Source organism: Cygnus atratus, chromosome 3 (assembly GCF_013377495.2).
Source record: "Cygnus atratus isolate AKBS03 ecotype Queensland, Australia chromosome 3, CAtr_DNAZoo_HiC_assembly, whole genome shotgun sequence".
Taxonomy (NCBI): Eukaryota; Metazoa; Chordata; class Aves; order Anseriformes; family Anatidae; genus Cygnus; species Cygnus atratus.
The window spans coordinates 109,644,556-109,670,679 of NC_066364.1; the positions used below are offsets into that span (position 1 = coordinate 109,644,556).

Genomic DNA, 26,124 nt, shown 5'->3' on the forward strand with positions numbered 1-26,124 from the left:
CTGCGTGACGGGCTTAGCTCAGCACTCCAAGCCTGAAGCTGGGTGTAAAACCGCTGCTGGGGGGCTCACGGAAGCTGCTGGAGCTTCCTGGCCTCGCTCTGGTGGAGGCAGAGGCAGCGTGCCAGACGTCTGCACAGGTAGGCAGCTGTGCTCAGCGAGGCTGAACCACGGCGTGTCGCAGCAGGTGCCCTTGCTCCGCTGCCTCGCACGCGCTGGTTTTTCCAAAAGAGCTCTAAAACCTACGCCTGCTGTTTGGGGAGAGCCCAGCGGCGACGACCCACGCGAATGATACAGCATTAATCATTTACAGCAGCTGAAATCTGATGTCGGAGGGCATCCTCGAGTTTCAGACAAATCAGGATCTGAAGAGCACGCCACGTGCATCAGAAAAACACGAGCACGTACGACTCAAAGCACAAACATCTTCTGTAACACCATCCAGGAAAAATGGCAATTCCACTTCTTGTGGTTGTCTAGCACAGCACAGTAGAGTTTATTTCCGTACAAAAAGCACTCGCACAGAGAAGACGATCATAACACAGACCAAAAAGCCCTGGAGGAGGGAAAGTCCCACTAATCTTCAGATGAATTTTAAAGACTTCATTTGAAAATAAACACCCTTAGAAATTTTACACCAGGACTGAACACCAACACGAGTTTCCTCCGTCTGCAAACAAAGCTGCATTTCTATCAAAGTGTTGGCCAGCTCAGTCATAAACTGCAGAACTATCACAGGTTGGAGAGTTTATTAAAACTTCCCTATAATGCCCGGCTCAAAGAGTGCCTGTTCAAAGGGACTGATCTGAAGCCTTGCCTCTAAAGGGAAATAAACACATCCAGCAAAATCTGAACGCTTAACTACCAACCCTTAAGGGACACCTAAATTACTTACTACCCTGTGAGGGAGCACAAGAAGATAAAAGGCCTATTTCATCTTCAGTCACTCGAGTAGGCACCAAGGGATAACTGCACGTCACCGTGTCAACTTCTAACAGCAGCACATACGTTGCAGCCAATCTCATCTGGAAAAAAAGTTCTGCTTTCTAACCGGGGTTGGAAGTGCCCTACAAAACAGTTCTGAAGACAAGCTAAGATATGCACAGCTATAAGACAGCATCCCAATGAGCAGGAGCATAAAAACAAGCAAACGCTGAGCACAGTGCTGATGCACACTTGCCTTTTCCCCCTCCTAACCATGCTGTACGACAATGAGGGTGACGTGCTTCCATGTGTTTTAAAAGCGATTTTTAAAGGGGGTGAAAATAGACCAGCAGGACCCACAAACGTGCAGAAGAGCTGAAAATCTGTCTCCCCTTTTTGGGGGGAAGGAGTATCCCAGGTTTCCAATTCAGTCAATACTGAAGTTATCGCTCAAGAGAAACAATAGGAGCACTAAGGGAAGTCTGGATGCAGCAATACAGGGAAAAAACAGAGCAAAACATCTCAAATGTCTGACAGTCCTTCCTTAGACATCATTAAGCATCAGTCTCTCTCCCTAAAATGTTCCAAAGAAAACTTTTTTCAGTACTACTTTTGTTACGCCTTCACATTTTTGTGTCTCTCAGCATTTCCAAAGCATATTCTTTCTTTATGAAACTCTTCCCTAACGTTCTGGGGTGTTTTGTGAAAAATCTCACTCGTGATAATGACAGAACAATATCGCTTTAGTATTCTTGAAAAACACATCCGGTGCTAAGATGTAATAATCAAGTCTCCTAAAGGCATACAGCAAATTTATCTGCACTTGGAACTGCTTCAAAGTTGTGTATTTGCAGTTTTTCCCCCGAAAAAGCCTCTGTAATGAGAGACAGTCTGCTCTAGCCAGATGTGTGAGCAACTAAAGCAATTTGTAGGAAGCACCGAAATCTTGTACTCTCGTTAGCGAGTCTTTCATTAAACCTCTATCCTTCCCCTATAATGAAGTATTGCTTCAAAGTATTTTCTAAGATGCAAATTGTCTGAAGTACATAAATCTCAGCGGAGAAAATGCTAACTGCACTGTGCAAGAGCAAGATTTAAAATACATTTAAAGGCCAATTTAACAATGTGGACAAGCTTAATACCTCAAATTTTCAAAAAGGAATGATACCTCCTCTTTCACAGGTATGTTTTAGGGTAAAAAAGTAATAAAAATTCACATTGCCTTCGGACACTGACAAAACCTTAAAACGGAACGAGAAGAGCACAACAGAATTTCAATGAGCGAAGTGGATTTCAACAAGATATAAAGATCCACAGACAGAGACCTTCTTAAGTGGCATGCAATACGATGCCGCACTAAATTATTCATAGTTAACAGCTATTCTAGTAGACTCATAAGTCAGGGCCTTATGGATAATTAACCTCAGCGAACAGCCACATTTGCAGAGGAATATTCTTATCTATGCTGCCAAAAACGGGCATTCCCCAAACTGCAGTCCTTAAATTACGAAGCATTGCTTCACATAGAGGAAGAAAAAAGAAAAAAGACAGACAACTGGACAGAATTACCAGAATTAAATCCAAATTACCAAGGAAAATGTGAGAAGCCTATATTAAGACAAAAATGCTGGCCTACACCTGAGCCCTTCTGTGTATATTAAGCTTGCAGACAACCCAAAAATGCTGTTTCACTTGCTCACCAGCAGAACAGCCTTTCCTCGTGCTACACTGCTAACCACTTCCAAGATAAATGGATTTATAACCAGCCTTCTGAATCAGCGTTTTAAAATATGCAGCGATACATAAAGTTGCTGATTTAAACACCCTAAAAACAATGACTTTCAACACTAACGTAGAACAAAACTGCTGCAGGATATTTTAACTCTTTCAACTTATACAAGTGAAATGCAGGTAAATGGAGTGAACTGCATAAGCTGTGTGGGATGAGTTAGGAGATGGTGCATCCCCTGAGCCTCCTGCTTAGGAGAGCATATGTGCAGCAAGAAGAATACGCATCTGGGTAACTTCATGACATCAATATTTAAATGACATCCAATTAAAACCGGGTTAGATTAACTCTGTTCTCTCCAGTAATCACTGTAATTTACTCACATCTTGTCTAGCAATGCATACTAAACTAACATAGTAAAAAATTTAAGGGATTAGATGCTAGAGAAATAATGGAAATAGAGGATTATGGCTGTATTTGCAACATGCCTTCAACATTTTAAACCTATCCTGTACACACTATTAATTTCCTTAGTTAAAGAATGACGTTAAATTACACTGTTGTTGTAATGACTTACTGTCACTGAAGTTAAACTTTTTTTCCCTTCAAATTCAACCACCACAAGGAAAACAGCTTTGATGATACAAATTTACAGCACTCTTACGGACTGAACACATGAAGATTAGTATTTCATATTTAACCATTACACAGCTTCCTCTAGAAAACATTCTCATTCAATAACAGGCTTGGCAACTATGATATGACACAGTCGTACAACAAACAGTATTGAATAAAATGTCTGTAATGATAAATGCGATAACCACATGCTTGGATACTGTACACTCAGCACTGTATGAGATCTGCGCAGTTAGGAATATCTTAATCACATCAATTTTAACAAGTTCTGTGATGACTGCTCTATGACTGAAGTTACACAAGCAAGCTTTCAGCAGTTAAAAGAAGAGCACAACAAACGATTAAACTTCTGAGTATTACTCAGAAGTGATTGCACGGGATGGCTGTAACTCCTGTGCATGTGTTGGTTTTTTTAAACTCTTAACAATTGGGTGAAGTTCCTCGGAAACTGCCTTTCCATATTCTGTTACTCACCCTCTGTTTTTCAGATGGTGAAGCCTTTGGTACTGAAACAGCATATGCAGCTCCATAAACACACTATATCATACAAGGCACAAACTAAACCTCACCTATTTGTGGTTAGCTTTGTTCTCATATTTCCTCATTTTCTGGCAGTTTGCTGTTAGCACTATCAAGCACTTTTCTGTTTGCTACTTGAGGTAGCAACTTCAAGTGAATTAATCTTATTTTTTTACTGGGAATTTTCATGTGTGCATGCTCTGGTTTGTAAAGCTGTAATTTTGTACTAACAATACAAATTAGAATTTATGAAGCCAGCACAGTCCCTGCAAGGTGCAGAAGTAAGTAGTAATTTCTCCTTTATCTGCACTCTACCTCTCAAATGAAAATAAATCTAACCTACTAGCAATACCTCCAACTTAAATTGGTAGTTTTGATTAGTTAGCTGGTACTACAATAGACACCCAGGAACACAGAGCTTATTAACTCCAAACCTCCATGTTATTCATAGAAGCTCCTCTCCAAACGCAGTTTTGGCTTCAAGCACAACACCTGAGAAGAGGCCCTTTTGGAACAGAAAACCATCAGAAGCCACCCACAACTCACATTAAAGCAAAACGTTTTACTATTTCCAGAGAAGTGATAAATACTGGAGATACTTATCAGGAAAAGGATACCTGAAACGTTACTGGGAGAGAAAAATGCACCAGGGGTTGCTTCCAGGACCTCAACAGGCGATGATGTGCCTGTTATTGGTCCGGTGTATTTAGCCTGTCCTCAAAAGTCTAGGTTTCCCACTGCTATTTTACAGCTCTTTGTTGAGTCAGCAGGATTTAACCTTGTAACAAGGAAACCGTGGTACGAGCAAAGTACACACCACCTTTGTAAGACAATATGGAGCAGCCTGGGCAAGCTTTCAGTTTCCTTCAACCAGCTAATTCCTCGGGCTGAAGTTTCCTCGCTTGCCCCCACACCTCAAGACAGACATCTCTCTTTCAGGAGGGGAGCCAAGACGTTTAGCTTTTAGAAAAAAGATTTAAGCGGTTTCAGAGAATGAGGTTAAGGCTGCGGAAGCTGTTCTGCGAACTCGAGCTTTTTCTGAATACCTATTTACATCCTGAGGCTCCAGAGCAAGAAGCAGATTGTTGGGGGCAGGCAAGGCTAGAGTCGGAGGAGAGCTGTGACTTGTCCCCAGGAGAAGCCATCCACGCTTGGTGCGCATCCCAGCAGCACGCTTCCTTACACAACTTGGTGAGGAGCCTGTGTCAGCCCAGCCTTCTGGAAGCTGAATAATTACACGTGTATTTCTGTTCACACACGCACAAGTATTTCAGTGCGTTCCCGCACACCTTTTAATAGCATCTCCAATCTCGTACTCCCACCTTGTCCACAAAGTTAGCAGGAGTGATGACCGCCCAGATGAGCTTTGCTGGAAGGAAAGCAACCTGACAAGGAAGCCATTTATCAGTTACCCACATCTCTCATCGGCCATGCTCTCCGCCACGCGTGCTGTCACAAGCCAGCATATTCCGTAACTGGTTGGGCCGTGCTGAGCCGAGACAGACCGTGCTACTTGCTCAGCAACCCACTTCCAGGGACCACATAAAAGCAAGGGCGTTTGAAAAGCTTAAAGAGCAATGCCACCATCCTGTCTTGTACCATCTCCTTCATAACACCACCTTGCAGAGCCTTCCTCAAATGAGGAAACTGGCAAGAAAAAAAAGTGATCTGACTACAAAGGACAAGACAGCTACATCCCCACTGCACTGTGTGCAGACCACAAGGCCAGGGCAAAACAGCACCAGATTTTCATACCATGAGAGTTTGTACCAGTTTCTTTTGCCTTCCCTAGCTGAAGTCACCTTGACAGTAGATTTAAAATGAAAATGAAAAAAGAAGAGAGCAACGTGAGCTTTAGCTGAGCATCACTTCTTTAAACATAAAAATAAGATCCTCTGAAAAAAGTTGCCTTGTAAAGCCCTCAGTGCTGAATAGCCTATGGTTGTTTGAGTGAGCATACCCCAAATTATTTAGAATAATAAGCAAGTGTAAACATTTTGTTAAATATTTGAGAGAGATCTATCTCCCTACAGACAAGCTATGTCAGAAGTAGTATTTCACAGTTCTCCAGGTATTAAATGAAACAAATTAAACAGAACATCTGCGATATACCCAATGTACCAAATGCATTTCTTCTCATCTGGAAACCTAACTTCCCAATGATGAACGCTAAGCTGAAGTCAGAATGCAGCTTCTGTGCTGGAACAGTCTTTCCTACAGCTATTTAGGTCATTATGCATCGAGTTCTTCAATGCCAGGAGTGGTAGAATCATTCAGAAACAATTAACAAAGGAGTAAAAACCTATATCAGGAAAAAAAAAAGGCCTTGTGGTTATTTGCCCACACTATCACACAATAAAGGAGTGAAATCTTTGTACTCTTGTCAGGCATCGGCATTACAGTGCACACCATCTCCTTGGAAAATGGTGAAATACGAGCATCTCATATACCTCCACAAAGGTAGGTGCAGCTGAACAAAGATCAAGGAGCCCCGGCAGACACTCCAGCTAGAAGTCTGTCAAAGGCAGAGCCTGTGGAGTAGTGACATTTTGAGGAAAGGCAGAACTACATCAGCCACAGCAAAAACTGTAACAGTAAGGTTCTGACTTCTTGAAAGGAGTCTGACAGAAGCTCACGGGGACTTGCGTCAACAGCGGTTTTCCCTGCGCAGGCTTTCCACTTGCTGTCTTTGTCAGGGTTAGACTCAATTCATTAATCTGAAACTAATTTTCTAAAAATGTGATTTTTCATGAGAATCATGCCTTTCCAAAGCCATACCACAGCTCTGAAAAACTGCAAGCAGCTATGAAATAGCCAAATAAAGATATTTAACAGCTTTGACATTATGCAAAAAGCTGAGATCAGGGGTTATCCAAAAGCTGGCACATCATACTTTCTACAAAGTCTTATTGATCAACCCCAGTCCATGAGAAGAGGCAGGAAGCCACTCTGTAGGGCAAGTATTCAGCAAGCAAGACCACCAAAACTTTACCTTGGGGTGCATCGGCAAGTGCCACCCGTGTCTGTTAATAGTTCTTGTGATCTTAATACCATCCCAACAGATCATCAATCGAAAGGGATCACCTCATCACTGCCTTTTCATCCCACAAAGAGCTTCCACTTACAAGAGTGAAAAATATTTCTATAAACATAAAAAACAGAGCATGGTTATGCTACATTTAGAATACCAAAAAATAAAACCAAGGTCTTACATTGTTGCTGACAGTAACTGTATAATACCAATGGACACACTCTACTATATTGTGAAGCACCAGATATGCTACTCCAACTATAATAACCTACTGCATGCCACCTTAGGTGGGGTGTGTGCGTGTTTCTTTTTATGTTTTAAGACCAGATTCATAGTGGAAATATCCTAGCATTTTCTCTATCCAAAGATGAGTATTTTGGAACATCTGGTCAGAAAACAGATCCACCATTTTTAGGTAGGAAGAAAATAACTTAGTACATTCTTTTGAAAAGAATACATAGATTTTTTTTAAAGCCTAATACCTAGGTGAGGGAGGTGCAAAAAGTTACAGAGAACCTTATATGTGTTGGAGAATATTTCTTTGGAATTAACCATATGAAGCCCCCGAAATATATACATAGAACACCCATTCGTTCTCACCCTTTCTCTCTTTATGCCTTATCTATAAAATAGCAAGAATTAACAAAATAAAGGTTAAAAAAAAAAAAAAAAAGGTTGGCTGAGCCTGACAACTTGGAGGATTTTAAATCCTGGATTTTAAGATGTCTGTGGCCCTTGAGTCTTCTGCTCAAGAAACATACGGTTCCTCATTTCCCCAAAAGTCTGAAGAGGGAAAGCAGAAGTGGCTTTTACACCAAGTTGGAGCCCCAAAAGGAGAAATGATACCTATATGATTCCACTTCCCAACTTCTTCTCACTCAAGCCAACAAAGAACAAGTCTGCAGACTGCTTTCTCTGCCCTCTCTAGTGGCTCCTGACACTTCTCAAGGAAATGTTTCTGTTCAGCCTTGGAAATATATGTCCCTTTTCTCCTGTGAAGTTCACGCTAGCAACAGAAAAGCAGAATTCCACTATATGTGCACCAGACTCCTACAACAGAAAGATAGTGATGAACACACAGGGACACCCAGGGGGGAAGTCCCCAGATGTTATTGGCAAACGGGATGAGAGAGGTTGAGCTGTTTCTCAGCACACCGCCTTCAGACCTCATTGATGAGGCTGCCAGCACGATGCACCGTGGCTTTTGCTTAGAGAGCTGTAGATATGTCAATTAGTTGATTTTAGGCATTGTTTTCCTACCCAATGGAAGTACTGTCCGACTTCCAGAGGATTTCGAGGGAACTACACCTTTTGCATATATTACGATTTGGGAAGGAGTCACACTGGCTCTCACACTAAAGCAGCAATTATTGCAGCCACTACAACAATTAACGTACTGCAGTCAGGGTTTTCAGTAAGACGACTTTTTCACGGGGACACAAAGCTGCTGTAGCTGTACAGGGCAACTGTGGTTACACTTGGGGATCTTTGTTCCACATGCCTTCTTCTTGTTAAGGACTCCATCAGACAGGATGCAAGTAAGACAGTAAAGTCAATACGCTGCTTCTACTTGAAAAGTCTCAGAAGTACATATCCAAGTCTTTCATCAAATAAATATTTTGATATACTTTAGAACTGGTACTTTGCAAGTTTGAGATCACTCGATGTTCTCTAACAGAAATCCAAAGTATTTATAGAATATAAGAACAATGGATAAGGAAAAGGGAATCAATAAAATGGTAAGGCCAAAACTGGACAAAGAGAGAGAAAGTTCATGTTTTGGTGATACAGGTGGTCAGCATTTGACAAACACACATAGCTACATCCCCTCTCAACAGGGCATACTGCATTTGGAAAATTACAGTAAAGAAAGGTAAGAAACAATGTTTCTCTACAATTTTGTCATAGAATCACAGAATCACCTAGGTTGGAAAAGGCCTTAAAAAATCGTAAAGCTAACCATCAACCTGACATACTGAGTCCCATCACTAAACCACGTCCCTCAGTGCCACAACCATGAAGGAAGTGGCTGTGATTATGTTTGTCTATAAACTCAGGAACCGCCACACTTCTGAATGGTATTTGTAAACAAATAAATCCTTTTGTGCTCCCCATCCCAGTTGGGCATGGAAGCAAGCGCAAGCATTACTGTGAAAACCCAAAATATTTGCTCCAAGCGTTACGCTGGTCAGTATAAAAGCCAAACGTGACGAGCACGGTACCACCACGCCGTACCTTAGTGAAAATACTCCAAGAGCGTCTGAAGAAGGCCGTCGTCATATCTCTTCCAGTTGCATCATACAGAAAACCGCCTGATGTTGTAGCCGGGCAGCAGCGCGCCGAGGACCTGCGTGGAAGAGCCCAGTTAGAGCCCGGCCGGGGAAGGCTGACACAACGCTGACATTTCCACACTCAACGCCTTCCCGCGGGGGGTGGGGGGTACAACACAAAACCACCAGGCACCACTTTCAGAACTGCCCGGGGTTGCCATGGAAATCCGAAATATATATTTAGAGAGAAAGGCTGCACGCTCCCCGACTTGGCGCCCCTTCCCTCAGCGCCCCGGCCGCCCGGCTCGCAGCGCACACGGGCCGGGGGCGGCCCGGACAAAGGGCCCCGAGGAAAATTATTCAACTTTCCCGGCCTCTCCCGAGGGGGGCCCGGGGCTGAGCCCCCGGCCTGGGGCGGCACCTGTGCGGGCGGCCTAGCGGCGGGCGGGCGGCCGGGGGCGGCTCCCCGCTGCCTACCTGCGGCGCCGGGCCGGGCGGCGCGGCCTAGCGCGGCGACACGTCGCTGCCCCGGGCTCAGGGCGGCCCCGGGAAGCGGCCCGGGCGGTGGCGGTGGCTGTGTCGGCCCGGAGGAGGCACGGAGGAGGCAGAGAGGAGGAGCCGAGGCACCGCCTTCTCCCCGCCGCCCGGGGGAGGAGCGGCGGCCGGCGGAAGGGGCTGCCCCCGGCCGGCCGGGGCGGCCTCGGGCAGCGCCGCCATTTGAGGGGCCGGAGCGGGGGGCTTGGCTCCGCTGTGGGGAGGATGGGGACGGAGGTGTCGGGCACACGGCGTGGCCTGAAATCTGCTTCTTTGTAACGCCTGAAGTGCCCCTCAGGCTTGTGTTTTAGGATCTAATTGCGTAGCAGGCCACCAAAGGTGGTGAAGTTTGCGATAGGGGAGGGTCAGGATGGGTGTTAGGAAAAGGTGCGTTGCCTAGAGGGTGATCGGGCGCTGGGACAGGCTCCCCAGAGCAGTGATCCCAGCACCAAACCTGCCAGAGCTCAAGAAGCATTTGGACAATGCTCTCAGACACCTGGTCTGATCTTTGGGTGCTCCTGTGTGCCGCCAGGAGTTGGGCTTCTTTGTGGGTCACTTACAGCTCAGGATACTCTCGTTATTCTGTGAAATACAGGGGCACGTCACATCCCAGTGAAACACCTCACGCCTTACCATGTCTTAAACACACTCTGAGCAACAAAAGGTATCACAGTGCAGGGGCACTCGAGGCTCTGATTAATCAATAGCAGCAATTCCATTCACATTAAGGAGCAAAAAGGCACGTGGACGTGTCACCATGGGCCGGCCGATGGCTACGTAAGCTGGGTGAGTGTGTGTCTGTGGAAATTCACACCCTGCATATCCACAGCTTGCCAGCTCACGAATGCGCCTGCCCCTCTGCTGACATCAAGCACTGTTTGTCCTGCCTGGCGTGACTGCAGCGTAACCGCGTGAGAAGAATTTGGCAGCCAGGCCCAAGCAGTCCAGCTTGCTCAACACGTCACCACAGCTGGGTTTAAGATGTTTTCTCACTCCTCGGCGGTGAATGTTGACAGACCTTAGTTAGGTACAATCTGCTTTGCAGACTCCGGAGCAGTAAGTCCCAAATGGCAGTCACCAGGATCAAGCACCTGAGAGTTGCAGGGATTCTTTGGTTGTTTCTTTGAGAGCGCTGGACCTGACCTGACCTGTGTTTGCCCTTCTTCTGCTCAGGGTGCTCCTCTGCCAGGTCGCAGGCCCCTATCTTTAGCTTTTCACTTATCATATGTAGTAATGGCGACAAAAAATCACCGACATCCATAACAACCCCCCCTACCCCTACCTCCCCAGTTGCTAGTGCAGCAGAGTGTGCTTTTATTGCAAGAGAAAAAATTAGTTGTGGATGCAGAAGAGAGACATACATACATGCACACACATTACGCAGTAGTGAATAACAGGAAGCAAATGCAAGATACTGCTGTCCATGGAACCCTGGACATTATTCTGCATTTCACTGCTGGTTCTGGGAAGAGTTCGTTTTATGAGTGCAGTATCCCTTTTCATTTTTCCTGTCTGACTTAGTTTGCAACACAGCAAATGGCTGCATCAGGCTAAAGAAATTGTGCTAGCATTGCTACCATCAGCTATGAAAGGATTATTCCAAAGAATAACATTATAAATATAATAATCTATAACCTCAGTAAATTTAAAGCACGGACCCAGCAGCAAAGAAGCCATTGTACATCCCATGGTAGAGGCTGCAGTTTCAGGTGTGTGGATGTTGTGTTCACAGGGTGGACTGCATGTGTCTTCGTCACTTCAAAGCTGTGTTTTGCTAAAACTTTGTCTCCAGCAGGCAAATGACACAGCTATTCACACCTGTGTATTTACACACTTGGGCTGTAGTTTCCAGTGGGACTACTCTCTTGTCTAGCATCAGCACAAGTGTAAGAGTTAGGCAGAGTTGCAGCTTTTGGACCAGGATGTGTAATCTCCTGGGTCAGGTATCCCAAATAGGGCACAACTATTTGTGGGACCTGTTGTCCCGCCCAGCCCACAGTTATGTTCTTGTTGGTTTGTGGAGCTCATGTCAACTTCTCAGACACTGCAGAAAGGAATGCTCGAGAGTTCTAGGTGGGAGGATTTCATTAGTGTTCATTACCCTCAGAGGGCAATGTAGATCTGTGGCTGCAGTTTTTCTGCTTTCATTTCTGCTTAAATTTCATTCTCTCAGGCCACTGCATGCCTGGATGCATTCATGGGTCCCCAGTATTCAAACTGTGAAATCCTGAGTGATGCCATGGAGCACAAAAAAGGGTCCTAAGATGCTTACTTTGCAATTACTTCCCTCTTGTTTACCTATCTGGAAGGCCCCAGCTGACCTGACGCTACAAAGCCAAACAAACTCCTCGTCAACAGTCCACATGGAAGTGTGTGAGCATGCTGGCCATCTCTGCAACAATCACAGCCCCAGCCTGCATGTCTCACAGCCCTAGCTGCACAACATCATATTTTATTGAGGGCACAGGGAATACCTTCGGCTCCCTTTCATTCACAATATCAATATCGCTGTTTTCCAGTGAGTAAAACCTTCCAGAGCTGTTTGGAATTGGTAGTGTCATGCCCAGTGTTGAAAATGGATGTTTGGATGTTTGTGTTGTTGCTAGTGTTGATCCAGGTTAACACCCTGAAGCTGAAACAACCGGAGAGTGGATCACAAGCATTTTGCATAAGAATATTCCTGCCATTTTTTTACAATGTCTTTGTGGCTCACTACTCACACAGCACCAAACATTTAATTGCAAAGCATATTGAAAGCACAGCTTAACGTGCTCCTATGTAGACTGGAGTGGTGGCTACTAAGCCTGGCCCACTGATTACCAGTTGTGTGTGTGACAGCCTGCTGTCACACTGCTGTAGGCTGAAACAACACTGTTAGCTGTTCTGTGTGTGAAGCTGCAATGTAACCTCATCTTCTGTCTTACCCTGCAAGAGATTTATGCAAGGTTTATTTGATGAGGTTAAAAAGCAGAAAACGTGGCACTACAGAAAAAGAATTGTTAGTTTAATATTACTGTTACATCATAACTGTTGTAAACTTCAACTTCTGATGTCATCAGCACCACTAGTTCATCCTCTTTACATCCATTATACCTTTCCTAGACACAATTTAGAAAATAAAGCTGTACTTTCTCTCGCTTTAAAATACCATGCTTGGCTTTCTGAGGTACTGCTATTAATATAATTTCAGCAGAGCTCAAACAGGTTTTACTGGTAGCTGGAATAGCAAAAGGAGCAAAAAAAGCATGTTAAATATTACATGCTTGTTAGGAAGCCAACAGGAATTTCCCTCCAGCAACCTGTAAACTTCTCTCACCATATTTTTGTAGCATCTTTTCCACTACCTGGCAGAAATCTCTAACCCTAACAGCCACAGCTGTGTTCAGATTGTAGGCACATGTTTGACACGTTTCTCATGGGGAAAATGTGTCTCTCTCTGTCCTTTAATCACAAAAATATGGCACAGTTGCAATAAAATATGAGATCATGCACATAATGTAAAACTGATCATTGTATATAGATCCACACTGCAGAAACACTGAGTTTGCAGAATTTACTCATATGGATAAAGCCAATAAAATCAGTAATGTCTTTGAAATAGGTTGTAAATCTAGGGTGGGGGAACGGTAATGCTGAAGATTTACCAGTTCCCAGTAATCAAAAAATATTCCACGTGTTTGCCAGGGGTCATTTTCCTTTCAACACTGACAATGCCATGAGACTGAGGTCTATCAGTAAGAAGCAGAGCCAGCTGGAGGAGCCTGTGAGTACCACCTCTGGATGAAGTAGCCGTGCACAGCACTGTAAGACCTGTGCTGTGACTCCAGTGTTTTTAAGATCTAGGAAGCTCCAAGCGGTGGAATTCAAGAGGTGAGTGATCTGGCAACCACACTTAGCAGAAAGAAAGTCCAAGAGGCTGCGGGAGGAATGGAGGCCGTGTTAGTCCTGTGCTCTGCTCTGGGTCTGGTTTGTGTTACTTACTATTGCTTCTGACGGATGTCCTCAGCCGTGGGGGTTTGGGATGGCATTCCTGTCTCACTGGCTCGTCATTGCTACAGACTGGCTGGGGGTGCCCCCGTGGCTCCTGCAAGCACTCTGAAATGAGATGGAAAGTCAGCCAGGCTTGTCCAAACCATATTCATTGCTTGTTTTCAGTAGCCTGACTGACTTTTTGGAAAGGGACCCGGGAGTATGTACATAACCACTTCCCCCTGGCAAAGAAATAGATGGGAGGGGACAGGAAAGGAAGGGAAAGGCAGAAAGAAAGGGAATGCCCAGCAGAGGAGCAGCTGTGGGTGGTTATTAACTACAGCCACCATTTGTGAAGGGAAAGCCCTTCCCACAGCCTCAGTGGTAAACCAGTTTTCCCCTCTCCAGCCCTCTGGGTCAGCCTGAGGCCGAAGGCCAGCGCTGCGTGCGCCATTTTGTAAGCCTGCTGTGGGTGAGTCAGGTGCTAAGGCACCCGCTGCTGCATCGCGTCCAGCCCTGGCCCCTGACAGCCAGGCCCTGACCAAGGGCTGACCTCGGTGCTTGGCTGGTGTGGTTCAGACCGCCGATTTTGAAGCGTCCTTGCTCTACTCAGGAGGACTTCCTGCCTGGTTATCCTCAGTCAATCACTCAGAGCAACTTTAAATAGAAATTTGGCATCACTCGCTTAGCATGAAATAACCTTTATGTAGAGCTGGACCTACCCCTTATGTGACACTTGCCCAGGAAGTACTGTTCAGGTTGAAAACCTCAGGTCTTTGTTTCTCTTTCACCAAAGAGGTGCATTTAAATGATGAGTTGTGCTGCAGATATACAGGAAAGCCGTACACTCAAGTGACCTTTTAGCTGTGCGCCCTCCCATGATCTTTAATGTTTTTCAGTTGCAATGAAAAGCTTCTTGTTATCTACTTACACAGGGAAAGAGTGAGTAACCAGTCGTTTGATTTTCTACTTTATGCTTCATTGACATTATCTCTGAATCGAATGTTTTTACTGTCCTGCAGCATTCTGTAGTAACAGCAAAGCTCTCTGTTCCCCTTGGTAAGAATAAAATGATGCTGAATGATATTTGTGGACTGGAGTGAAAGGATGACAGACTTGCACTTACATCCTACTGCTTGCTTTTCTGGCTGTCATCTTTTGGTTAAACACTGCTGCAAAAATAACAAAACCAGCCCAGCCCAAGGTATATCCTCCTGCCTAGACTGTAGGATATTAGTGGGTGATTTCTAGCAGTCTTGAGAGGGAAGGCTCCTTTAAACCATAACAAAGTTCTCTAGGGCACACAGCGTGGCTGGTCTTGTGAACTCTCGTGTTTGCAGCCTGAACATGCTGATAGTTCTCTGCAGATAAAACAAATAGCCATTTCTTTACCAGCAGAGTTTGGTGAGGAGATTGTGAGTCAGTAAACCATAGTTCATTTGATGTGGTGTTTATCTGCCTATTTGAGTACAACTTATATCCATAAAGTATGTTTTTATGGTAATTCTTCTGACTGTAACATTTCAGTTATCTCAGCTTCCTACTGATTGCCAAGGGCCACGTAGGCTTTGCAGGGGAACGTGACTCAGTGCTGCCAGTGTGCTACAGTGCCCTGGTGATATAAAATGACAAACATCCTTATTCCTGTATATGTGGGACACAGTACTACAAAGAATCTCCTAAGTAAACAAGTCCAATCCGCTGTACTTTTAGCCAGAAAAATTTTTCTATCACTTTTTTTTTTTTTTTTAATATGTGAGTTAAATTAGCATTCTTGAGAATCAACAAAAATATGACAGGGCTTTTTCCTACAGTCACTTTGGTCAAGGAATTTTCTGTGGAGTCTTCCTGGAAAAGTAACAGGAGTGGGTTTTATGGCATAAAAAATTAATAGTAAAAAGAAAAAAGTAGCTCAACATTTCCCCAGGTATCAGATAGTTATAGATAAGGAAAAGAATATTTGGTGGCAGAACTGTCAGCCAACTATTGTAAAAGCTGGGTTATCTGTAGTAATATCTAGGCTCCCTTCTTGGGGTGCTATAGTATTTTAAAAGGCCTTGCTTGCAGGGCCCTGGTACTGCCAATTTTCAGAAACTTTCACAGAAAACCTTTCCTCAACTTGTATTGCTAGCAAAAGATTAAAAGATATTGGGATTCATAAAGAATATGAGGGAAAAAAATGATTAAATATAATTAGAGGGGCAAGTCCCCCAGGAGCCCTGAGTATAGTGGGTAATCCGGTCACTAAAAGAGCATCATTAAACAATGAGAGGAACAACCAAACATCAAGGAAAAGCTCTCCTCAGAGGAAGCAGGGGATATAAAAGAAATATGTAAAATAATGAACACTGCAGTGAAAGCAGATGGAGAGTTTCTGCTCTCCTTGTCTTCAGTGAAGCGGAGGGATTTTACGACTGAATTTTTCATGCCAATACTGGGGAAAACATTTCCATGCCTTGTGTAAGTGGAGCGTGGTGTGCATTGCCACAAGAAACCATCAAGGAGAGGAACATAGGATTCAGAACGGGACGGCAGTTTTACAGTGCGTTGTCAGTGGTTTTCAAAACCAACATCTTTGACAATTTTGAAGATGACTTTTATCATGTCAGCCAGATGCTAACTACTGGAGCTCAGGATGGGATCTGTGGAGAGAGGACAAATGCCTATGCCACTTTCCTTCAGAGATGGGGATGATCTGGGCCACTACTGTATTTCAGAGTGTACAAAGTGTCGGAGGAAACGGTTGTTCCTAAAGCCTGCGGGAAGAAAAAGTGGTTGGATCAAGGTAGAGGTCAATGGCTCCATCTAGGCCAGGCATGGTGTTGTAAATAGACTCCATCGAGACACCATCACAACATAAGGACAGCCCATAAAACAGGTCTGTCAAATCACTCCTGTTGCTCCTAAGTGATAGAGCATTTATTCCTCTATATCTGCAGTGCTAGCAGACTTCCTCCTGGCTTCAGGGCATTTCTTGGCACATTAGACATGTTGCAGATGTATCCACGCTTAACCCAGCTTCTTCTTGGTACTGCCAGCCTCCAGCACAGAGGCTTCTCTATCTGGAGCGAGCACATTTTATCAGATACCAGCTTAGTCTGATGGAGTACATTAATACCTGAGTCATCAGGGGCTCTGTTTTTTTTTTTTTAATTTATTTTTTTATTTGTCAGCTTTCGAGGCTAGCTTTGTTATACGCAGCACTCCCTTTGAAATCAGTCACTGCCATCCCTACATTACAAAAGGAGGGATTCTAGCGGGATGTTTTCAGGGAAGTGTAATGGAAAGCAGTCTAGTCCAAGTGGCAAATCTGATATCATCAACCCTGAATTCAAACAGGACTTCACTTTTAAATTAGATAGCAACATGGGAAGTTACTGAAAAACACAACTAGAAATTCTCTTGTTTGGGAAGAAGGCATGCCTGGTATATGGAATTCATCTACAGCATTTACTTAAATCATCCATGGGGATTAAGATGCCTTATCAGGGCCCTCCAGCTCTCTTAGTATAAGACTTCTTCTGCAGACAGTAGACTCCTTTTTAATCCTGCTGCTCTTTGAGGTACTCCTGAAGAAGTCCCTCTCTCTCTCATCTTTTTTTACTATCTGTATATTACCCTGGGTATTTCCACCAGTCTCACCCAGAGCTTTATACTACTGATAAATTTCTCTCTGTCTGCTTACACCATTTAGACTTGAATACCCACCACACTGACCTGACTTTTCTTCAGCAATATTTGCTGTTTGACCTCCTGATTACTGTGACAAAACACAGCCAAAATCATTTATTTTTATTCACAGGCCTCACTGTTTCCAACCGTCCTTCCATCATCTGCTGGTATTGCAGGAGCAGAGAAATGTCTTAACATTACCAGAGTTCAGTGTGTTAGCCACTGTCTGGCGGAGGAATGGATGCCATCCCTACCTCCACCTTGCAAGCAAGTAGACAATGCGCTACACAAATGTTTTAACAACTATATCTCCTAAACACATCCTTTTCTTCTGAGCATGTGAGAGAACTGTTTGATTCTTAAAGTAATCCAGGAACAGGCATCCATCGAAGCTGCCACCCACAGCCGCGCACTGAATTTCTGTTTGCAAAATGGGCAGGGTGTCAGGAGTTCCTGTCCTTTGTTCCCACCTTTGCACCTGTTCCCATGATAACTCATTTATTTGGAACAATTCTTTCTGGCCTCTCAGTCTCTCTTTGCTCAAGTAAACTAAAACCTCTTGTTTGTGAGAAAACGTGAGCCAAAATGTGCAGTTTCAAAGAAGCAAGCAAGGAGGTACCAACCAAGCAGGGCCAGGATGTTAGTGACTTTAAGAGATACAAATCTGATTTTAGTTTTACCACAATTTCAGCAGTGGTGGTTTTTTTTTTTTTTTTTTTTTTTTTTTCTTAATAAAGAACAGAGATAAGGGCTCTGAATTATAGATGTTTTTAGACTTTGCTCTTTTCCAGGATGCAAGGTCCTCCAGTAGAAGGTACAATGAATCCTAATCAAGTAATGCTGAAGTGGCCAAGCTAACTTGTTGATATCTTAGCTATCACATACATACCACGGAGAGGAGACACACACCGTTATGCATTTTAGAAAGTATCTCTTCAAGTACAACAGCTGAGAGGCTGTAGAGGTACCCTGGGCACCTAGATTAAATCAGGGACAGTAGCTGGGGAAGCAGCACACTGTCTCCCAGCCAGCAGCTTCCTGAGAGGTGCTTACAAACATTGCTGCCCCTCTGCTCATCTCTGAACCCAACTGGAAATATCAGGGATTAAGGCAGGTGGGGGCAACAAGGGTGATTCTTTTCCTCTAAGGGCATGACTTTGTAGGGATGGGTAATAGCTGTTATTAGGAGGGTGATCTGTTAGGAAAACATCCATGTGTCTCTAAGCACACAGTTCATTTTGATTGTCTTACCTTGCTTGTATCCTAAGCTCTGCACAGCCTCAACGAGACTGTTATGATTCGGTTTAGGTCAGTTTGATTTTCAGCAACCACTTAGTTGCTGAAGATGGCAAATTACAGCAGATGGCAGCCTTTCCCCAGATTTCCAGAAAAGAGCACCAGGATTTCAGACAATACATGTCTTTTCTTGTTCCCTGGTGTCTACTTGCTGCCAGCAGAAGCCTCCATAGGAAAGGAGGCAGCAGGAGCAAAGAAGCTAGAGATAGAACCAAGACTGAAATCATCTCCTTGCGTTTGCAGGACCTAGCTCCTCACCATAGGTCTGATCAGCCGTTGTACCACCTCTTTATTTATCTAGGACAATGTTTCCCTTCCAACTTATATCAGAGTTCAAGATCAAAGTAATTAAAAATCCACGCTAATGCGTTTTCTCACCTTGACAACAACACGTAGCAGAAAACACCTCATATTTTGTGGGTAGTACATCAAAATCAAAGTGTCATTTTTCAGCGCTTGATTTAATAAGATGTTAGCGCCATATTAAAAAGCACCTCTGTTAAATGACCTACAGCAGCTGGCTCAATCAACTGTGGTGTGGGCGAGGCCTCAAATTACTTCATCTGTTGGTGACTGTTCAAAAGAGCCTCAGATATGCTCTGTGGATTCACCCAGCCCTGAAAAGCAAAGAGAAAAGCGATCAGTACTCCTCTGCCGTGCCTCCTTTTATTCCCTGCTCTGAGAGCCAGAACTGGAATGCTTACTGGGACAGGGCTTTTTTTGAGAAGGCCACAGGCAGTTTTCTGCCACACCAAGCTCTTTCTGATACCGTCTAGATCATACATTTCTTATTACCGAGTGCCAACTCCCCCGTCCGCATTGTTTCTATACCTACCTGACTGGGATATATCAATGCTAGGGGTCTGTTTCACAAGGACAAGAAAGAGGTGCAAAGATTTCTTGTTCTGGGAGGTAGTTCCTGATGCAAACATAAAAGAACATAGATTTACCCCTACTTAGGCTCTGCCTTCAATTTCTACTATTTATCCTGCTTCTGTTCTCCCAAAATATGTTAATGTCATCCAGATGCTTATTAACACATTTCATACTAACAACCAGAGACAGGAAATACAGGCCAGATGAGGAAAAGAACAACTCAAACAATAGTTAGGAGAGATTAGAGGAATTCAGAGTCAGCAGGGCCAAGTAAAATTTACTTTGGAGCCTTCAAGAAACTACTCAAATGGTTGTAAGCAAATGGCTTTATAAACTCTGAGGGACAGGAGAGGTCCCAGAGGCTCAGAAAGCCTATTATCAATATCCAGGGGGACATCCAAACACAGCATACTACAGCAGCCACCATGGGCTTACAAAAACAAGTCATGTCTAACCAAGTCCATTTCTCTCTTTGATAAGACAGCTGGCCTGGCAGCGAGGAAAGGGAAGTCACAGATGTGCCATATCTCCACTTGAATAATGCTGGCTCATGCAGCCACCAAAGGAAACGGTCTAGACAACATTACTACGAGCTGAACAGACGAGTGAGTTGTTTATGCTCAAGGTGTAACGCTCATCACATTGTCCCGCCCTAGCTCGCTGTGCCCCTGACAGCCACCATCGTGCCTGTACTGGACCCCGACGTGTACCCAAAGAGGCAGAAGGCTGTATTTCTGCAGGTCTGCTGTGAGAGATGGGAGATGCAGGGAGAAAGAGTTAATTTCACACAGGAAATCACTGTCAGTGAGGAAATGACCCCAGTTCCATATGTTATATTCAAGGTCTCAGCATTCACAATCGTCTCTTCCTTAAAAGACATGTGCACCACCCACCCCCCAATTCAGCTTTTAATGAAAGAAACACTTAAAATACTCTTCCACCAAGCTACCCAGCCCGCAGAGACTGTTGCAGACTGCTTCTTATATCTGTCCCTCCGAGGAGTCTTTTCACCCTTTTGAAAGCTGCCCTCTTCTTTCCAAGCTCTGTAGAGAAATCTGGCTAAATAGAAATCTTGAGGCCATTATACTGCAGTTCTCCCATCTTCCTGCCTGCATTCATTATTAATAGCTCGCCATTAAATTTTAATAAATTGAATATCAGAGGTTTAAGGCTTCTTAGGCACCTTTCCTCCCCTTTTCCTTCCAGGTCCATTTGTTGGATGAGTTCATTCAGTGTCACGCAGGGGAAGCTGCCGATCGATGACAGGCATACCTCTTGCAGAAAGTTGTAATGTCTTTATTTTCAAACTCTGCACGACTGCTTAGAACACAAAAGCTTTTTCTTTGGGTTGCTTTTTTTTATTTTTAAAAACAAAAACAAAATACAAGAAAAATCCCAAACAGCAGGTAAGCCTTTGGTCTCAACTTGCTTTTCAGTCTACCTTATTAGAGCAGGAGCTGACAAACTCTAGCTTTGTTCATTAACGAGTTGGTTTCACAGGGAAGACAGGAGCAGCGTGGCTGTGTAAGACTGCTGCTCCCCATCAGATAGATCCTAACGCAGGATCTGTCCCCTGAAGAGTGGTGAATTGTGGATGCTTCAGGAGAAGCACAGAAAACAAATACAGCTGATGGTTAAGTAGAAGTCCACGTAAGGAGGGAACTTCTGTATGGTGTTTTTCAGGGTGAAACTTGCTCTGTCACCATCCCAGGAGTGCACGGCCCCAGTCCTGCGTGCAGCAGTGACATGGAAAGCAGCACTACTACTTGTTTACTCCAGGTTGGTGTGGTGTGGATAACCCTGTCACCTTGTCCTTAAAACCCAAAAGGAGGACACTGTAAGAGATCTGAATTGCTCAGCGTTTGGGACTCAGGCAAGCCAAACTGAAATGCTTCTCAGTGGGCAGAAATGCACTGAAACAAAGAATCAGGATATTTTTCCCCACAGGAAAGAGTTTTCTGAGGGACATGCAGCATGCAGGATATGGGCAGGGACCTTCTCACTTCGCTTAGCAAGTCGAGGGCCTCAGGGAGGACGTGCTGAAGTTGAAGACAGAGTTCAGGAAACAGAAACAAGAACCACGGCAGTCTGGCAAACACAACCTACGAGGAAAGATCAAAGGACTCCTTTAGCGTAGAGAAGAAAAGGCTGAGAAGAGACATGCTAACAGCTTTTCAAATACATAAAAGGCTGCTAGAAGCAGAGAGCAAAAACCGATTGCCTCCACGTCCTCTGGGGAGGGAACAAGCATAACGTGCTAAATCTCACCTTCTGGGGAGATTTAGGTTCAAGATGAGGTGCAATTTCTCACTGCAAGGATAGCTGAACTGAGAAACAAAACACCTGGAGAGGCTGTGGAGTCTCCCATATTGCAGATTTTGGAAGTGTAAGTTAGATGAACACTTGGCAAGCAGAACACAGGTAGGGCTGACCCTGCCACAGAGCTGACTAACACAGGAGAGGACTTCCACAGATTCTTTATTACGTTGCGAACAAAGCTTTTTAAAATCGACTGATGCAAAGAAGCTTGCATCTGAAATTCTGGAAGGAATTTGTTGGTGCAATCTGGGAGCCCTTACTGGTTTTCTTTCCCCTCTCCCCCTTGAAGTACTAGGGAAATTCCAGTGAATTTAAGAGATGGTTCTCAACAGAGAGCCAGAACTATAATTTTAGACTAGCTCATCTGACATCCATACTGAGCAAAATAAAGCTGGTAAGAGCTCATATGTAAAGGACAATAACATAGTGCCAATCAGCGTGTTGTGGTGTCTTTTTTTTTTTGAAAGAAAAACTCACATCTAGCAAACCTGCTTTCCTTCTCTGAGATGACAAGTTTGGCAGATAAAAGGCAGTTGTACTGGAATTTTGTAAGACATTTGACTCAGTACAGAGCGACGTTGCGATTAACAGATTAGCACTCTCCACTATCAGCGAAGCCCACATCAAATGGATCGGCTGCCAGCTCTGCGGTGGAGGCTCTGCCAGGAAGGGGACAGCATCGCCTCGGAGGCGCCGGGACCTGACACCGCTTTGCATCGCCACGCAGGACCCGGAGCAAAGGCAGGGCGGCTGCTGACGGTATCTATACAGGATGCAAGGATCAGCCAGGTGGCAAGCTGGACTGAGGACAGGAAAATCATTTAGAAGCTGCTGCTACGGAGCGTGCACCGTATGTGTTATCATTTTTTGGAGTACCAGGAGCAAAGCTGAGTTAAATGCCCTCAGCCTGGGGACTCCCACAGTTGCTTGTCTCTCTCCACATGAGAAAAGGCTTTGCCTTGCCCTGCCCCGGCTGTGTCCTGGGGAAGCCGATGTCTGACATCCCACGTTTACACTTCTGTAATCTTAATCGGTCCCTAAATTGAAGTCTGAAAGATTGTTTTGGGCCAGCAGAGCCTAAGCCTCTTGCGTGATACTATTCAACATATTTTCACTGCAGAAACATAAATACAGCCTGGCTTTATTAACTATTAGCCTATAAAGATAAAAATATAACAAAATGTAGACATGCATGGCCTATAAATATATTCACGCTGTCATGAGGATCACTAATCCCAGGCCTCCATGGCATGAAAAACACTCCACTGTATAAATACGGCGCATTTGGCAATATTATTTTAATGACACAGGGGTTGTGGTGTTTTTCCTTCGGGGCTGGCAGGGCACAGTCCCTCGCCAGCCCTTTTTGCAGAGGCGTTTGCCCCAGCTTTTGGCGATGGCTTCCCCAGGCAGGCAGCTGCCAGGAGCTGCCCCGGTGTGCGACATGAGCACTGATTCATCGACGCCCAAAGGCACTCACGCACACCTTCTGCTTCCCCTGCTCGAGAACAGGCGGAGTGAGATTTCCAAGTGATAAAGAGTGACGCTGGCAGAAATGCTGAGTAACACTGAAAGCACCGGGAGCGATGGTGGAGCTGAGGGCTTCGGCATCACTCACCCTGCCTCTCTCAGGAAAGCTGCTCTGAATCCACTTTTATTTAACACGGGTTAAGTCAGAAAGCACTAAATACCCGTGCTCAGCGCTGTTATTCGGCGTTTAAAAGAGCTTCTGTTTCATTTCACTCCTCCTTAGCAGCAAACCAAGCTTAATTAAATGAATCTGGGGCCCTGGCAGCTCTGCTCTGCAGAGCCTGGGTGCAGCTTGCCCAGCCTTGCCGTGACCACGGGCCGTGGGGAAGGGGCAGCAGATGGGAGAGGCGCTGCATCCCTGCAGCCCACCTTGAACATCCTTCACCCTCCAGCAGCAGCGAGGTGGCACGGGCTCATCGTGCCATGGGACCCACAGACACATCCCCATCGCAGGGCAGCTCCCTGCAGGCAGACAGGTGAGACCCGGCCTCTCAATCCCCTGCAGTTCGGAGCCTTTCACCCGCTTTTAAAAGAATCACATTTTACGTGATTGCCCAGGCAAAACGAAAGCGGGCATGTCTTCATCTCAGTCCTACGGAGACTTCTGAAAACGTCAGCCACCATGCCAACTGGAAGCACAGGCCAGGAAGAAAGAGGCCAATTAAAAGCCAGGTTGTCTCCGTTTTGCTCAGGGCTAACAGAACAGATGATAGCATTGCTGGAAGCTGCGTTTGCTTTTAATTGTCCTCGTTCCACTGAATAACTAATTCTCTCCTCCTCCCACACAACAGAAAAAAAAAAAAGCATGTTTTTTGGAAAAGATGAGTTGACTCAATTCCTCTCCTACAGCGCATGACAGCAAGCTGCAGTTTTTAGCTTTGCATCTAGGCAAGTTTAGAATACTGCTGCATGCATTTGTTTTGTTTCAAATCTTCTGGGATCAGCTAAAAATATTATTTTGGAGAGATGAGAGAATGGAAGCACTACAGGCTTCGCGTTCATTCAGCTCTTAGACTACAGCCAACCAAACAGAACGGCACAGGTAGGTGCCAGCTGTAAGGTGGTCACATTAAAAGGTTATTTTAAAGGTGTCAGAGGACTGAGACGTGGCAGGTGCTGGGATAGGCTCTGTGAGGTCTGAGCATAACCCAGGGAAAGAAGCAGATCCCCTTGGCCCAGAGAGGCAACGCCAGGCTTACCACAGGACACATCCTTCAGGTGGCTGTTTCCCAGGAGCACAGAAAAGCAATCACTCTTACCTTATCCTTTGCCATCTCCCATTTCCAGCATTATTCAGGAGAGGCTGAAGGGAAACCCTGTCTGGGCTGAAGAATAGATAACGAAAGCCAACAACACAAAGCACGTTTTGCAGAGCCCAAATCTGGCCAACGTTGTTTAGTGCATTAAAAGAAATCTCGTATTTCAATTAAAAAATTATAACCACAGTGACTGTGACTGAGAAATTGTAATATAAAGCAGCTGCAGAGAAAAGTGAAACTTAATTTTTCTTTGGTTGGAGCAGAAGCAAATGCAAGGACAAAGACAATGTCTTATAAATAAGGTAAGCAGACAGGATGATCTTGGGAATTACTAGTAAAGAATACACACAAGGAAGCTTTTTCCCAGGTGATTTAACTCTGTACTGCACTTTCATCTACTGTCCAAGTGAATTATTTCCTCTCTCCCCTCCCTGTGCTGCCCATGCTTAATGCAAGCACGCTCACAGGGAATCCCTAGGAGTAAGTCGTGTGCTGTGCAAGTGCTTCGGAGGGAAGCCTTTTAATGAAACCTTTCCACTAGGAAGAGGAAAAATAGACAATCCTGGTGCACATACAAGTTATAACTCCAAAGGATTCTACTCATCCTATTTCTGAAGACAGCAGCCCTCCAGTAGTGATCTCAGCGCAGAGCTGATACTGTATACGTAGACACGGCAGAGGAAGAAAATCAAAGCAGATTAATAATTCACTCCTGCCTCAGAGCTGTTTAGTTTCCACAGAAGTGACGCTAAATCAGCAAAAGCATTCAAAATAAAAACATCACAATATTGCAGGCGTTGCCAAATTACGAAGGAGGTTGCCTCTGCCAGCAGCAAAGTGCCTCTCTGTGTGCTCCGTGAGGTCTTCCACGCCCACGCAGAGGCTGCGAGGTGGCTCAGGCCCTATCTTCCCCTCTGCGTGGTGGCACTGGTCCCCCGCAGGGATGGCAGAAGCGTTTGCTGGTGCCTTCACTGCTTCTGCTCGCAGCCCCCTACCTTGCCCCAAACTCGTCCTCGACAGCAATCAGGCAGAAAGGACGGGGCAGAAACTAGGGTGCCACTGGTGCTGGTACCCGTCTGCAAGGACAGCTGGGCATGCTGGTGGGAAATTATGAGTGACATCTAAAAGGTGAATGGGAAACGGTTATTCACTGCATCCTGTCATATGAGAAACTGGGTTTTAAGCAAAGCAATCATGCAACAAGATTCAAAACAAACAGAAGGCACTTCATAGTGTGTTGCTGAGCCACTGGACTCCTTGCTGCAAGAGCTGTGGGCCCTGGGAGCCTATTTGAGCTGAGATGTCTTTATGTTAAAGGCAGAAAAATCCAGGGATGCCAACTCTTACTCAAAAAGCCTGAGCCACAGCTTATACGGGGCTTAGGCAGCATCGCATCCACCTGCCCTGTTCTTATCCCCCCCAGGCACGTGTGTACCTCCACCACAGGAAATGAAACTCTGGCCTGGACAGACCTCACTTGACAGAGGAGCAGTTTTCCTGGATCCAAATGATTTTCCATGCATTAAGACTCAGGGGATAAGTGTCAGGTCCTGGGGCATTCCT

The 26,124-nt window shown here is 45.0% G+C and overlaps 1 protein-coding gene across 2 annotated transcripts in view; it reads right to left on the minus strand.

Moving 5' to 3' along the window:
* Window positions 1-9,773, minus strand: part of VPS54 (VPS54 subunit of GARP complex) — a 48,762-nt gene extending 38,989 nt beyond the window's left edge. The window contains exons 1-3 of one of the 2 annotated variants that reach the window (XM_035553052.2): window positions 9,584-9,748; window positions 9,072-9,183; window positions 6,798-6,947 (exon numbers count right to left, since the gene is read on the minus strand). The gene's annotated coding sequence lies outside the window, so the exon portion shown is untranslated. Of the gene's footprint in view, window positions 1-6,797; window positions 6,948-9,071; window positions 9,184-9,583 lie in introns of both variants that reach the window. The other variant, XM_035553051.2, reaches the window with a different exon arrangement.
* Between the last annotated feature and the right edge of the window lie 16,351 nt (window positions 9,774-26,124).